The sequence below is a fragment of the Zootoca vivipara genome, chromosome 4 (assembly GCF_965207765.1).
Source record: "Zootoca vivipara chromosome 4, rZooViv2.hap1.1, whole genome shotgun sequence".
NCBI classification, from domain to species: Eukaryota; Metazoa; Chordata; class Lepidosauria; order Squamata; family Lacertidae; genus Zootoca; species Zootoca vivipara.
This window is the reverse complement of record NC_142587.1, coordinates 61,447,427-61,461,410: the sequence shown is the minus strand read 5'-3', so window position 1 is coordinate 61,461,410 and position 13,984 is coordinate 61,447,427. Positions and strand designations below refer to the sequence as shown.

General features: G+C 43.2%; 1 pseudogene; it reads right to left on the bottom strand.

Moving 5' to 3' along the window:
• Positions 1 to 6,308: 6,308 nt before the first annotated feature.
• LOC148685963 (uncharacterized) lies at positions 6,309 to 7,193 on the bottom strand (annotated as a pseudogene).
• Positions 7,194 to 13,984: the final 6,791 nt, after the last annotated feature.

Genomic DNA, 13,984 nt, shown 5'->3' with positions numbered 1-13,984 from the left:
ATTAAGTAAATTGAAATCAACAGCAGAATAAAACTATACAGATCCAAATCTACAAACTAACTGAACAGGAGGAATTGGATTTAAACCAAGCGAGATCTATTGAGTCTGGATGAATCAGCACAGGCAGTGGTTTGTGCTCTTGAAGTTAATGTGTCATGTTAGGAAACCTAGCCACATCTATGTTGCCCTTTTTTGCTTGCCTTTGGGAAGCCCTGGCCCTGGTGCACTATTTGACATCCCATCCCAAAACGTTGCTGCACTATTGAGTGGCATGGAGCTGGGACCAGAGCTATGCTCTGGAGCTAAATAAAAGTATAGCCAACTTGAAACAAACAATGATTTAATTCATTTGGAGTTTTTAACTGAGCTCATTCCTTTGTAGTATTTATTTCCAATGTAAAGGATTAACACATGGTAGTGAGACAGCCAATAATTGGATTCAAAAACCAATTAAATTTAAGCCAGAGAACTTGCAAAGCATAAGAACAAGTCCTAGGTCTTAAAGGTGGCTCAACTGGTGTTGGTAGGGAGTCTGGGGTGGGCCTTGCAGATTTCATGATGAGCCCCCACCTTTTTTCCTATAACATGAGCAATATAATGAATTTAATCCATTAACCAGAAATAACATTAGCTAATAACTTGCTTTACTTAAAGCTGCTAGCAATATTGTTTTCATAATGTGTTTGTAGTATGGAATGTGTCCTTTTTATGTCTTGCATTTTGCTGGGATGTGACCACACATACCAAAAATAATTGCCTTCAACACATAGGTATACTTTTATTTTCTAAAGCAAACTCTCACTGTCTTGTGCTGCACCAGCACTCAGAACAAATAAAACTGTAAACTGTAACTAAGGTGGAAGAAGAAAACTGAAAAAACCAAACAAATAAAACTGCAAAAAGCCAAGGTAAGCCAACAATATTTTGAGAGTACAGGTGAGCACAGGAAACCACACACATAGAATTTTATACTCTTTCAAATCCCCCATGTAAGCCTTGTTTATACTGTGATGCCTATAACATGCTTCTCCAGAGATGGTACTGAGTAGTTCTCAAACATTACCAGTTACAGACTCTCACATTATTTTAGGAGGTCCTCATGGAAGGCAAGACAACAAAAGCTCGTCATTTAGCCTTACTTCTAATTTGGTCCTAGTCAGCAGCTGAACTTATATTAGAAAGGGCAGACAACTTGTATACTAACTCAAGCAGTTAACAGCTGAGCAATATCCTGTACTGGAAGGAGCTGCAAAACATTCAAGTCTGTTTAGAAAATATATACTGGAATGCTGCCAGTATTGCCATATATGCCAAGCAGTAGATAGCTACCATTTACAATAAAATTAAATTCAGTGGGATCTTAGTTTCTACATGTAAGTACAGCACAGGAACCTGATGGTTTTGTTGCAATGACAGTAGGTAGAGGTTTAAAACCCCCACACTCCACACAGGTGCTCTCAATGAACACAACCCTACACATTTGTAAATAGATAAAGAAAAAAAGGTCATGATTTGCAGGTGATGCCATGTCACAGGTAGTTAGGCCCTTAGCATGTAAATTTTAGGCAGTAATTTCAAAGACTCTTACTGAGAAATAGTGAGACTTACTTCTGACTAAAACATTTAGGATTGTGCTGCACATTAAAGGTAAAGGTAAAGGGACTCCTGACCATTAGGTCCAGTCGTGACCGACCACTGGGTTGCGGCGCTCATCTCACGTTATTGGCCGAGGGAGCCGGTGTACAGCTTCCGGGCCATGTGGCCAGCATGACAAAGCCGCTTCTGGTGAACCAGAGCAGCGCACGGAAACACTGTTTACCTTCCCGCTTGGAGCAGTACCTATTTATCTACTTGCACTTTGATGTGCTTTCGAACTGCTAGGTTGGCAGGAGCTGGGACCGAGCAACGGGAGCTCATCCTGTCACAGGGATTCGAACTGCCAATCTTCTGATCAGCAAGCCCTAGGCTCTGTGGTTTAACCCACAGCGCCACCTGCGTCCCACCCGCTGCACATTAGCCAATGATAATATACCACAGCAAGTTTTCTCATTGAATCAAACCAAGAATGCATGAGAACACTTGCCACACAGTTTTGTGAGATCTTGAAGGTGTGTTTCCACACTGATCTAGAGAAAAGATAACAATTGCTTAGCAATGTCAGAGGTCATGTCTGCCTTTTTGGATGAATGTGGGCATTTTGCCAAACCAGAACGAGAAATGGAATAGCAAATTGTGACTAAGTATGACAAAAGCAGCCTTAATGGCTTAAAAATGGGTTCAGTTGCAGGTGAAAGATGCATTTTTTAAAGAGATGACATATTTTCCCTCTCTTTGATCTCTGAAGCCAAACTAAAGTTAAGAGAGAGAATGAGAAAGGAAAAGCATTTTGAGTGTGGAACAGATGATCTAATCACACACACAACAACTGTCTCTTTTTAATGGGAAGCTGTTGGTGTTGTTTAGTATAAGGTTCCATTCCTTAATCATTGTCACCAAGAAATCGTGAACATGTATCTACTCAGGTACACTGTAGGTCTCCAGATAGCTATGGTTATCACACAATTTTCAGAAACTGAATGAAGTGGTGTTATATTATCACCTGATAACTTGTAATTTATGCATTCATTCCCTCAAATTATTAAAAATAGTTTTAAAATCATGACCTGATTTTTGCAGCATTAAGTCTTTTTTGAAACCAATGTGATAGATTTTGGTTTTCATTTTTATTATTATTAAAAAAAAGTCCCAACTAAAGTTCTCCCACACATATGTTATAGTGATGTTTCTTTGCACAACATAAAGCTTGGCCAATAGGTTATTGTTGCACTTAACAATAAATGAACTACCATTGTCCTGGAAATAAACTCCAATTTCCCCCCTCTTTCTAAGTGTTGGAGAGCAAATTTATTTCCACACAAAGTCCAGATCAGGGATTTCATTTACAGCACCTCTAACTGGGTTCAGGTTCAGATCTGGTGTGGTGGGAAAACATTTTCCCAACCTCTGGTTAAAGGCTTTCCTTGTTGTTTATCCCCTCTCTTTATTCACTTCCGCTGCTGCAAATGAGCTGTCATGTGCCTGGCAAAAAGTTACTCTCATCTCATTATCAGAGACAACCATAAGTTGCGTGACCAGGCCGCGACAGCCCCAGCTCCCAGGGATCATAAGAAAGGAATAAAGACTCTGACAACGTGTTATGGAATTAAAATTAGGCCACAACTTTATTAAACTTCTGAATGTAGGAAAACCTTGGCTTAGGCCTTGGGCATGTATCCTTCCCAACCCCCCCAGCCTGGGGAACTGGGGCACATCAGGGTAAATGGGATATGGGGGTACATTGCGAGATGTATGTGTATGCGGGCAGCTCACCCCATATCCCCGCACACAGGGTAGTTCACTGACAACCATTCAGTGTATGGCTAGTGACAGCCATTATATAACCCCTTTTAAGAGGGGACCCTGGAATCGCCACTGAGGGGGGTGAGTCACCACTTCACGTCCACGCCCCCCCATTATAGGGAAGAAACTACTAAAGGGTTTCATCCAAGGCCATAAACCGCCAAAGTTGTGACGAATTGCTACAGGGAAGACAAAACCTGCCAATGCAGGAAAAAAATCTTCCCGGTCCTTCAACACCACCCGCTAAACAGGAAGAAAAAGTTAACCTGCAAACCAGAAAACATTAAACTAAGGTAGGGTAGGGTGGGTGAATCTCTTGAGCCAACTGCCTGGCTACTTTTGGCTCCTCCCCCTATATAAATGGGACTGACCCCACCTCCCAGCAATGAAACTTGACCATTGAGGCTGAGCGTGAACCTCCAAATAACACCGAGAGACAGGCCACTGGGAACTGTAGCACCATGTGTGATCCCTCAAAGGGCACCCATAATGTAAGTGTGAGTGCTCATTATACATGAATGAAGTCTCAGTCAAAAGCAACTTTGGGATACTATGATTTTGAACAAAAAAGTAGCAAGAGGGAGATGTTGGAGGATCAAGGATGACTGATCTTTTCCTTGGTAGCTGTGAGTGGCTGTGAGCTGTTGTCCAGCTATGTGCTTGGAGTTGTGTTGGATGAAAGCAATTTGAAATGGGAAAATGGCCGGCAAAGAAAAGGTTAAGCCTCACCAATATTTGGGGTGTAGAAACATTTTACACAACATGTTTCACACCCTCAGTGATTTGATAATCATAGGTTCTATCATCACTTTATTTGAAAAAATGCACATACCTAACCAGGGTCACTTTAGAAGCATAATTATTTATTAGAATATCTTTTTTTTTTTACTTCTTGGCTACTACTCCAAGGATAACATCTCACTTTGCTTTCAACACTTCTGCCTGAAGAAAAACCTGTAAAGAGAAAAGCTTGGTTGCAACATATTGAACGACTAGCTGGATCAATGAAAGGATAGCTTTCCTGCTCTTTCTGTCTCCTCCAGAAGAAACAAGAGTACCAACATTGTTCTGGGGCATGTTTTCAGTGAAAATGTGTAATGTTTCTTACACTGTTTACTACATTTCTTCCAAGTAGTGAATTCAAGCTGAAATGGCTATGAAATGCTAGCAATATCAGGACCTCAGCTTTTATCATAATAATTTTCTTAGTCGTTCAGAAATTCCCCCAAAGGCCTGTAAAATATACTCGGAGTCCTGTAGTGACTTCATGCTCTTTATTGCAGCTTGTAAAACAGTGAATTAAATGCCCACCCCCCCCAAAAAAATCTCAGGCTTTTACACAAGTCCCGTCTGACTGGCTGATTCTGCTTCCCTCCTGGGGCCTGATTGGTCTTCGCCTGCAAGCCAATCAGTTGTTGCATTCTAGGATCCTACTTGCCTATTGTTCTAGGATCCAAGCTTAGTACATAACACCCCTCCCCTCTAAGTTCCCGTTGTGCCTGGAAGGTTAGCATTCATAGTCGTTGTGGTATGCCGCTCGCCTATGTATGTGTTGTGGTCTTGGGTGTCTCTCGGTAGGGGTTCCTGGTTCTGGCTCTTGTTCCGGGGCTGCCAGCCATTGGTTTGGGCACCGCTGGTCCACTTGGTCGTGGTTCTGATTCCTGTGGCTGCTCGGCCTTGGGGGTCACCTCTGGACTTCCTAGTTCTGCCTCCCTTACCTGCTTCTCCTGCTCTGTGGGCCTCACACTTCTGCTATCCCCTTGGGATTTCTCTGTCCAGCCCTCCTCGCGGTTTCCCCCCAGGAATCATTGCCGTAGTTGATCGCAGTGGCGGCGCCAGGCTTGCCCCCTGTTAATGCCTTGTACGACATGGGGCCGGTCGTCCTGGTGACTGTGGCAGGTACCCATGCTGGGCCCACCCCGAAGTTCTTCGTGTACACTGGGTCACGGGGCTGGAAGGTCCGGGGGTTCCTACCTTCCCCCACTGCTGCCTCGTCCTGGGCCCTGTCGGGGTGAAGGAGGTCCAATCTTGTGAGACGCCAGCCCATGAGTAGTTCCTCTGGGCTCCGACCGGCCATTGTGCTGGGGGTGCTATGCTGGGCTAGGAGAAATGCAGTGAGGTGGTACTCCCAGTCCCCTTGCGTATTGTGGTGGAGGGCATCCTTGGTGGTCTGCACCATGCACTCTGCTTGGCTGTTGGTGGTGGGGTGGAACAGCGCCAATTGTGCGTGGTGTATGGTATTTTGCGTTGTGAAGGTCTGGAACTCCTCCGACGTGAATGCTGTTCCGTTGTCCAAAACGAGGGTGTCAGGGAGCCCATGGGTTGCAAACAGCCTATGTAGTACTCGGACGGCTGTGGCCATGGAAGTGGGCGGTACCTGGGCGACCTCCAGCCAACCTTTGGAGCATGAGTCTACCAATACGAAGAATGTCCTTGCTCCAAGAGCTGGTCTAATTTCTCTTCAATGTGGGGTTTAAGGGCGAACGGGATATGATGGGCCTTGAACCTGAGGGGTCGTATGTCGGGGTCTAGTTGTAGGCCAATGGGGGGGCAGTATATCATCCCAATGTCCTGTCGAAAACCTCCGGAAACTCTCCGCAGATAGTGTCCATGTCCACATGGGAGCTGGTGCGGTTCACCCCGGTGATGGCTAGCCCCAGTAAGCTAACCCCTGTAAGCTAACGTAGCCCCCCTTGACCACAATCAAGTCCAATCACCGCTTCCTCCCTTGATATTGTACATTGAAGGGTCCCACCCCATTGTGGGGACCTTGCGTTTTTGGAAGTCCCGGAGGGTGAATGGGGCTGGCCTAAGCTTGGGGCCGCCACTGGGACACTTCCTTAATGTCTGTGCCAAGATTATGGACAGGGTTGAGCCTGTATCAAGCTCCATGCGGCACAGGGCTCCCTCTATCTGTACCCTGATGTAAGTTTTTCTGCATTAGAATGAGGCAACTGGTATACCTGAAAGTCTGTCGAGTTGCCTTGGTGTGTCGGACCACGGGGCCTGGGACTCTTGGATTGACCATCTGATGCAAGGCATCTGGCGGGGCGGGCACAGCACACCCAGGCGATATGTGCCACTTTTCTGCATTGTCGACATTCTGCATTGCGGAAACGCCAAGTCGTCCACTCGTGGCTCTCCCCGCAGCTTGTGCAGTCCCCCTCTTCCAGATGAGGCTGTTGTGGTGGGCGTGTGGCTTGTGTGCGCTGCTGCACTCAGTGCACGTCCTCCCAGTCAGATTCTGAGTCGTCGGTGAGGTTCTCGTGGTGGACCCTCGATTGGCACAACACGTTTGACTGAAATCCTTGCGCTGACCTCTCAGCGGCTTCAGTTGCTAGAGCCTCCCCTAGGTGAACCTGGAATGTCAGGTCCTTCTTGGCGTAGAGGCGCCACTGCAGCTTCTCATCCCTCAGGCTGCCCACAAGCCTGGCGGAACATGTTCTCCAGCTCTGTGAAGTTGCAGAGCCAAGCAGCCTGGCAGAGGGAGGTCACATACCTGGTTATGGTTTCTCCGGGGACCTGCCACTTTGTGTAGAAGACGTTGTGACATGCTACCACCAAGGGCTGTGGCGAGAAGTGCCCCATCAGCCGTTCCATTATCATGTTGTAGGGAACGGTTGCAATATTTGCAGGAGCGAGGAGGGCTCGGGTGATCTCGAACATTTCTTCTCCACAGACACTGAATAAGTCCCCCTCTTCTTGGCTGCATCGGTGACGCCCTTTGCCTCCAGGAGGAACTGGAAGCGGGTGGCATATCCTTCCCAGTCTCCTGAGGCTGGGCTGAACGTCATGTTGTCTGTCACCATTCTGGGTATTTGGGCCCTGGAGCTGTAGCCTGGATGCGCGGTGCAATGCTGCGTTGCCTGCGGTGGCTGTGCGCAGTGCGCAGCGGACAGCTCAGCAGGATCCCACCTTCATCGCCAGTGAAATATATTCAGTCCTGTAGTGATTTCATGCTCTTTATTGCCGCTTGCAAAACAGTGAATGAAATGCCCACCAAACCTCAGGCTTTTATATACATTATTTACACAATGAGTCCCATCTGATTGGCTGATTCTGCTTCCCTCCCGGGGCCTGATTGGTCTTTTCCTGCAGGCCAATCAGTTGTTCCATTCTACGATCCTACCAGCCTAATAGGTTGATTACCTTCTTCCTGGAGCCTGATTGGTCTTCTCCTGCAAGCCAATCAGTTGTTGCATACTAGGATCATACTTGTCTATTGTTCTAGGATCCAGGCTTAGTACATAACAGCCTGAGACGGGAGAATCTGTCCATTTGCAGTCTGTCACTTTCCCATGCCCCTGCTGACAATTCTATTTTGTTCTGTTTCTGTATTCAACAACTTCAAAACTATATATATATATAAAGGTAAGACCTCAGAATTGAATTTAAGAGAGCAATTCAAACTTGGCTCCAGCCTGCTAGGGTGGAAGCGGGGCTGGCAGTATTTCTCTGCTTCTTCTTTTTTGCTGTACCAACTCCAGGGTGACACAGCAGCGGAGTCCAGATCAGGCCTACACAGAGATGGATTCAGCAGATCCTTTGGACTCAGCAGATCCTGGCCCAGCTTTATAACACTCCGTTCTGGGGCCTAATGGCAGCTAGAACCAGCAGAAACTCTGCCAGGAGTAGTGTGCACTCTACCACACTTTTGGTGGGTGCCGTAGAGCCTTCCCTGCCCCCCTCCCCCGGTGGAGGGATATTGTGGTTATTCATATTGTGCTTCTGGTAGTAATAGTATGAATAAAAACTTAATATTATTGGAATAAATGTTGTCCAGACCAAAAATTGTCCTGTCAAACAGCTCTTCTGTCAGAACGTTATTCCTAATGTTTAGTTAGAATTCCCTACTCTATGGTACTTCAGCTCAAGTTTGGATTGCTCTGATGAATTATGTTTTTATATATGCTCTCCATATCTTATCTCCCAATAAATCCATTGCCACATTTAGGGAAGTATGCAATCTGGTGGGTTGCCAAATTCCAATCCACACATTGGTTCCCAAACATGTAGATCAAATCGTAGCTATCAAATTCCTCAGGCATCCCAAAACCAATTTACACTTCCAGTCTTGTTTCATTGGAACTTAAAATACTGGTGGTTTTAATAAGTGGTAAGATAGTTAAAGGGTTTTACACAGAGAGGAAATGTCAGTGTTTCTTCAAAGGGGTAGCACTATTGCCCAACAAGCTTGCATTTACCGGTGTTGATTACATTTGTATTCTTCAGGAGTGAGTGAGCTGTTATAATAAACCTTCTGTTGTTTATTTCAGCTAAACTGTAGAATAGTAGATGGTAATTTAGTAGATGAATCAGTGCAACTCCTATACTGAAACTGAAATCTATTTAAAAAAATTCTAACTGCATTAAAAACAAACAAACATCCTAAAGGCATATTAACTGAACCCATTAACTACCTGGGCACTCTTGTAGTTCAAATGCAATTTCTAATCCTACCTAATTCACCTAATCTGTGAGTTTAGTTCTTATATTCCTCTCTGTCACTATTTCTGCAGATCTCTTTTGGCACCCAACTTTAATATTTACCACAGTGAATTAGCTCCCTTTTCTACTCACCTGTGCCAAATTTAAGGTGTGCACCATTTTTTTTAATTAAAAAATTCTCCTTTTTGCTAGCAAATTTATGAATTGCATTCTCTCTCTGCCCTTGACATAGTTCTCCATATATTCTAGCACTTGCCAATTTTTTTCTTTTCTTTTTTTTAAATCTACCAATATAAAATAAAAATCTGGATCTGCATTAGTGAAAATAACATACAAAAGTGTGTTATAATATGAAAAATTGCTTGCAGAATTGTGCATATTAGTCAAACAAAAATCTGCTTATTGGGAGAATTTTGTACTAAAATGCTGTTGAATTGTCTTTTTTAAAAAGCTACAAATTGCTACAGAAATGTGGAGAACTGAATTTAAGGTGGGGAAAATGAGAAATGGATACAACCATCATCTCCAGATCCTTCCATCCACAGGAGAAGGTTGTACATGAGATGCGTAAAGCCCAGGCTTCCTCAACTTCGGCCCTCTAGATGTTTTGAGACTACAATTCCTATCATCTCTGACGACTGGTCCTGCTAGTTAGGGATCATGGGAGTTGTAGGCCAAAAACATCTGGAAGGCCGAGACTGAGGAAGCCTGGCTTAGCCAGCCAGGAACAACGAGAATTATTCTGGCACATGTCTGCCGGGTAGAAGCCATCGTTTCTCAACCCTCAGAGATATGATCTACCGTGTTTCTCGGAAAAGAAGCCATACCCCGAAAATAAGCCATAGTGATAGGCAGTTTAACCTTGTAGGTTACCATACTAAATGGTACCATACTGTACCATACTAAATAATAAAATAATAATAATAAAATAAGACATCCCCTGAAAATAAGCCACCGTGGTTTTTTTCTTTTTTAGGAAAAATAAATATAAGACGGTGTCTTATTTTGGGATAAACACGGTATGTAGAGTGCCTTTTGGAAGGTGGGAAATACCAACTTCCCATCTGAACAGCTTTTTCTGGCTGGGAAGAATAGAAAGCGACTGTCAATCGCCAGGTTACATCTACCCATCTAAGGCAGTGATGAGGAAACTGTGGTCCTCCATATGTTGTGCAATTACAACTCTCACTATTTCTGGTTATTGGCTAGTCTGCCTGGGGGCAACACGGAATGGAAAGGTTTCTCCATCTCCAACTGCTTTGATTATTTCTCCCCTCAAAAATCAACCATAATCTTTCAGAGTACCAAATTTACCATGCTGCTTTCACAAGTTGCTAAAACAAGGCCCTTTTATCAAACATTTATGCTTCCCCAAAATGTATACTTACTAGGCAGGGTTGCACGCATGTATTATTTTTATTGCACTCACTGTGAGAAATGTAGCACAATGTTTATTTACAGCATCCATTTTCTTTCCACTTTTTTTTTAAAAAAACTTTGTTTATTTCAAAGGGTTCCACTCAAACAGGATATGCAGAGTCCAGTAATAGGATTATTTTTCCTATCAGGTTTATATTAGATTTTCACAGCATAGAGATTTCTACCCTGCATCATTTCCCTACTGTTAATTTAGTGCAAGTTCATGTTTAAAATTTGCATTGGTAGGCAAGGAAAGGATTGACTCTGATCTGCTACTGCTACCCCTAAGGTGTAAGATAATGCTGTGCTCTAGACAAGGGAAATAGCAAGCCCAAAATATATTTCTCAGAACGATATATTTGCTTTCAACTTTCTGAAAACAGGATTTGAGGAAGATCTACCTTAAGGGCTAAAGTTCTGTCTGCAGATGCCATATTTGATCTCTTGGATTTACTCTTCCTACCTGAAAAAGTTATCAATTATTTCAGATGGGAAATTGGCAGAAAAGAGCACAGCACAATTTTGGCAATTGTAGCAGAGGCAAGCGGGTCAATTTAATTCACCATTTACATAGCTAAGGTGTCCAGAGCTATATGTATTTTGCACTTCCATAATCAACTCGTGCAAGGATCTCCATGTGCAGAAATCAGTATATAACCTCCCCCACCTAGCATTGATTGAAAAGGGGGAGAATCTCCTCCACTTCCCAAATGGCTGCAAATACATTTTCTGGGCATGTTTTTTTTAAAAGTTTGTTGCTATATTTTCCTCCCAAATTTCTTTCAAGGAGCTCAGATTGGAGTATATGCCTCCTCCCCCATTTTATCCTCACAACCAGTCCTAGCCTAACTACTATACCACACCAATTCTCAATGTTCCTTAAAGACTACCTGATATCTTATACTCCACCTTGATCACTGATAAGGCCCCATCCTTGTAGAAGTTCAATGGGAACCATCTTTACCTTCTTTCAGGTGGCTTCTGAAAGCTGTATTATTTAGAAAGGCCTTCACGATACAGATATTTTTTTCCCCAACCAGTTATCTAGTGATACTTTATGGATATTATAGACTGATTTTATTGTATATATCATGTATGTATGTATTTAAATTATATACCACCCTTCATTATGTTTACAACATAAAAAGCATTTTGTGTGTGTTCTAAGTTGCCTTGAGATATTTTGTGAAAGTGCAGATTATAAACAGTTAAGTAAATAAATAAATAAATCCAGCTTCCCTGCTCAATAGATTCACTTTTTTACCACCACCCCCAAAACCCTGTGCATGAACCCTACTGAGCTCTCTTTCTCAATGGTCCTGCCCCCCCCCCACTCCTGAAATTTCAGAGTGTTTTGGGTATTTTGTAACATGGATAGTGAAAGAATGAATGACACTGAAACTATTCTGAGGAAAATATCTAACACTTTCTAGGTGACTAGAAGATTTCGCAATCTAATTTTGCCCCATTGTTAAAGTTAATTAATGTCTCAGCCACGGAGCAATTCCCCAGGTTTTGCAGCAGTGAAACATTTTTCTTCTGGACCAACAATCTGTATAGCCAAGAGTAAGTTGATTAGTCTTGCTTTGTAATAGGGGTTAGCACCTTATCCTTTTATATTTTTGAAACTGTTTTCACTCAAGGGATGTGGTGCACTGACTGCTAGTGTGCACCCTCTGAAATGAACAGCGACTCCAGGAACAATTCAGCGTGGATCATACCCAACCTCTGCATTTCTTTAGGCTGCACTGGCAAAAATCCCAGCAGTGTCTGTCCGCCCCCCCCCCCGCCCCATCTATTTCCCCCCCCCTTTTTTGCAAGCTTGCTAGGCACTCTAATCCTATTATTGCAAAAATAGATAGACATTCTTCCAAACAGCAGGTGCAAGAAAATAAACTGGCCAGGAGCAGGGAATAGCTTTTGCAACAATATATTGCTTTAACCAGTGCTTCACCTCTCTAAATCTCTGAACATAAATCTTTCCAACTAAGTATATGAAAAAATAGCTTCATAAATTAGCTTTAAAATAATAGCAAAACTCTGTTGCAGGGAATCCTATGGCATAATTAGTATTTCCATAAGTTTTATTTCCAGAACTTCAAGGGGTGCCTCTTCCATTCTCCAACATAAACTCCATCATTAAAATGGAAAATCTCTTACAGTGAACAAATCTCTCATTTGAGTGAAAAATCTTGGGGCAGCATAGGTTATTTTAATGGGTGATACATTTTAAATTTAGTCTTCACAGCCTGTTGTATCCTCTTCTCAAGAGGTGTGTGGGGCGTACTGTATGATGAATAGGGTAGATGAAAATGATATACGTGCATGTGTGTTTATTCAATCAAGTATGCATCTGTTACGTTTTCATTCTGAGTTGGAATCTGAGGAAGGAGGGATAACGTTCAACACACCATTAAATACCCCTTTTAACATTCATTTTAAAACCTTCTGATAAGGGAAGAGTGAGTTTCTATGACACTGGATGCTGAGCTATTCATTTTAATGGCATGTGGATTAAATACCCTTGGTGCTACTGTTCACGACATGTTCCAAGTATCCTATACAGGGCAGGAAGCTCTGTATGTATATGTAACAGGGAATGTGGGGAAATATGCTTTAGAGCCTCTTGAATACGCCTCAATTTTCTCTCCAGGCAAAATGTCTTAAGTGTAATAGGATAGATTTACTTCATATCCTCGAATTCTTTTGACTGGAAGGAATTCAGTACGTAACAATTGTGGAGTTAGCACCTGCATACAAAGTGGCACACGGTTGCTCTCCGCACGCAACTCCTTTCCAAGGCCAGAGCATTGCTGCTGGTTTAGGCCTCCTGATTCAAACTATGGTTTTAGAATGCTCCGTACCACATCTGCTGTGTTTCCGCAAGGCCCAAATTAGTTCTCGATTAGGTGAATGTGAGGCTACGCCAGAACTAATTTTGTGCCATGTGTTTTCAATAAACATGAGGGCAACTTGTAGCAAATAAACACTGGACAGCAGGACTGGATTAACTACCAGGCCAGATATTGTATAGAGCAAGTGCCAAGTCTAACTGCCCTGTAATGTTATTAGGAATCCTCTTGAATTTTTCCTCATCTGACTCTCTTCTAAGATTCTGCAGTTTTGAATTACCTGCCCTTATTCAAATATCCAAATGACTGCACTCCCTGCTTTGCTATTGTGCGAGGGCAAAGAGGTCCAGCAAACACCACACAGGGATTAAATAATGTTTCGCGGCCACCCCCCCAGGCCAAGCCATTGGCTTTAGGGACCAAGTGACCGCGAAACGACCAACCAGGGTGGAGCAGGGCATAGTCTTCCCCACACCAGGAGGTGGGAGATACCTGGGGGCCTGTGCACAACATGTGCCCTCCTTGAAGAGGATCCGATTTTCCAAATTCTGCACAGAATGTAGTTTACAGCACCTTTTAATACACCCTCTTTCTACATTACAGATGTAGGTGTATACACTAGGACGACATGAAGCATACTGCAACAGCTTCTTTGTGATTCTCATGTACGCTCTCATATATTGGTAAATCACTATACTGAAACAAAAACCTTTACATGGCCATAAATTTACAATCACATCAGGATTGCTGTTTTGCATACAAGCTCACTGGCAATACAAAGTGGCAGAAAGATGCAAATTAACTACAGAAACAGGAGCTACTTGGGAAACGGCGCATGTACCAGCTTATTGGAATTATTCTTTAAA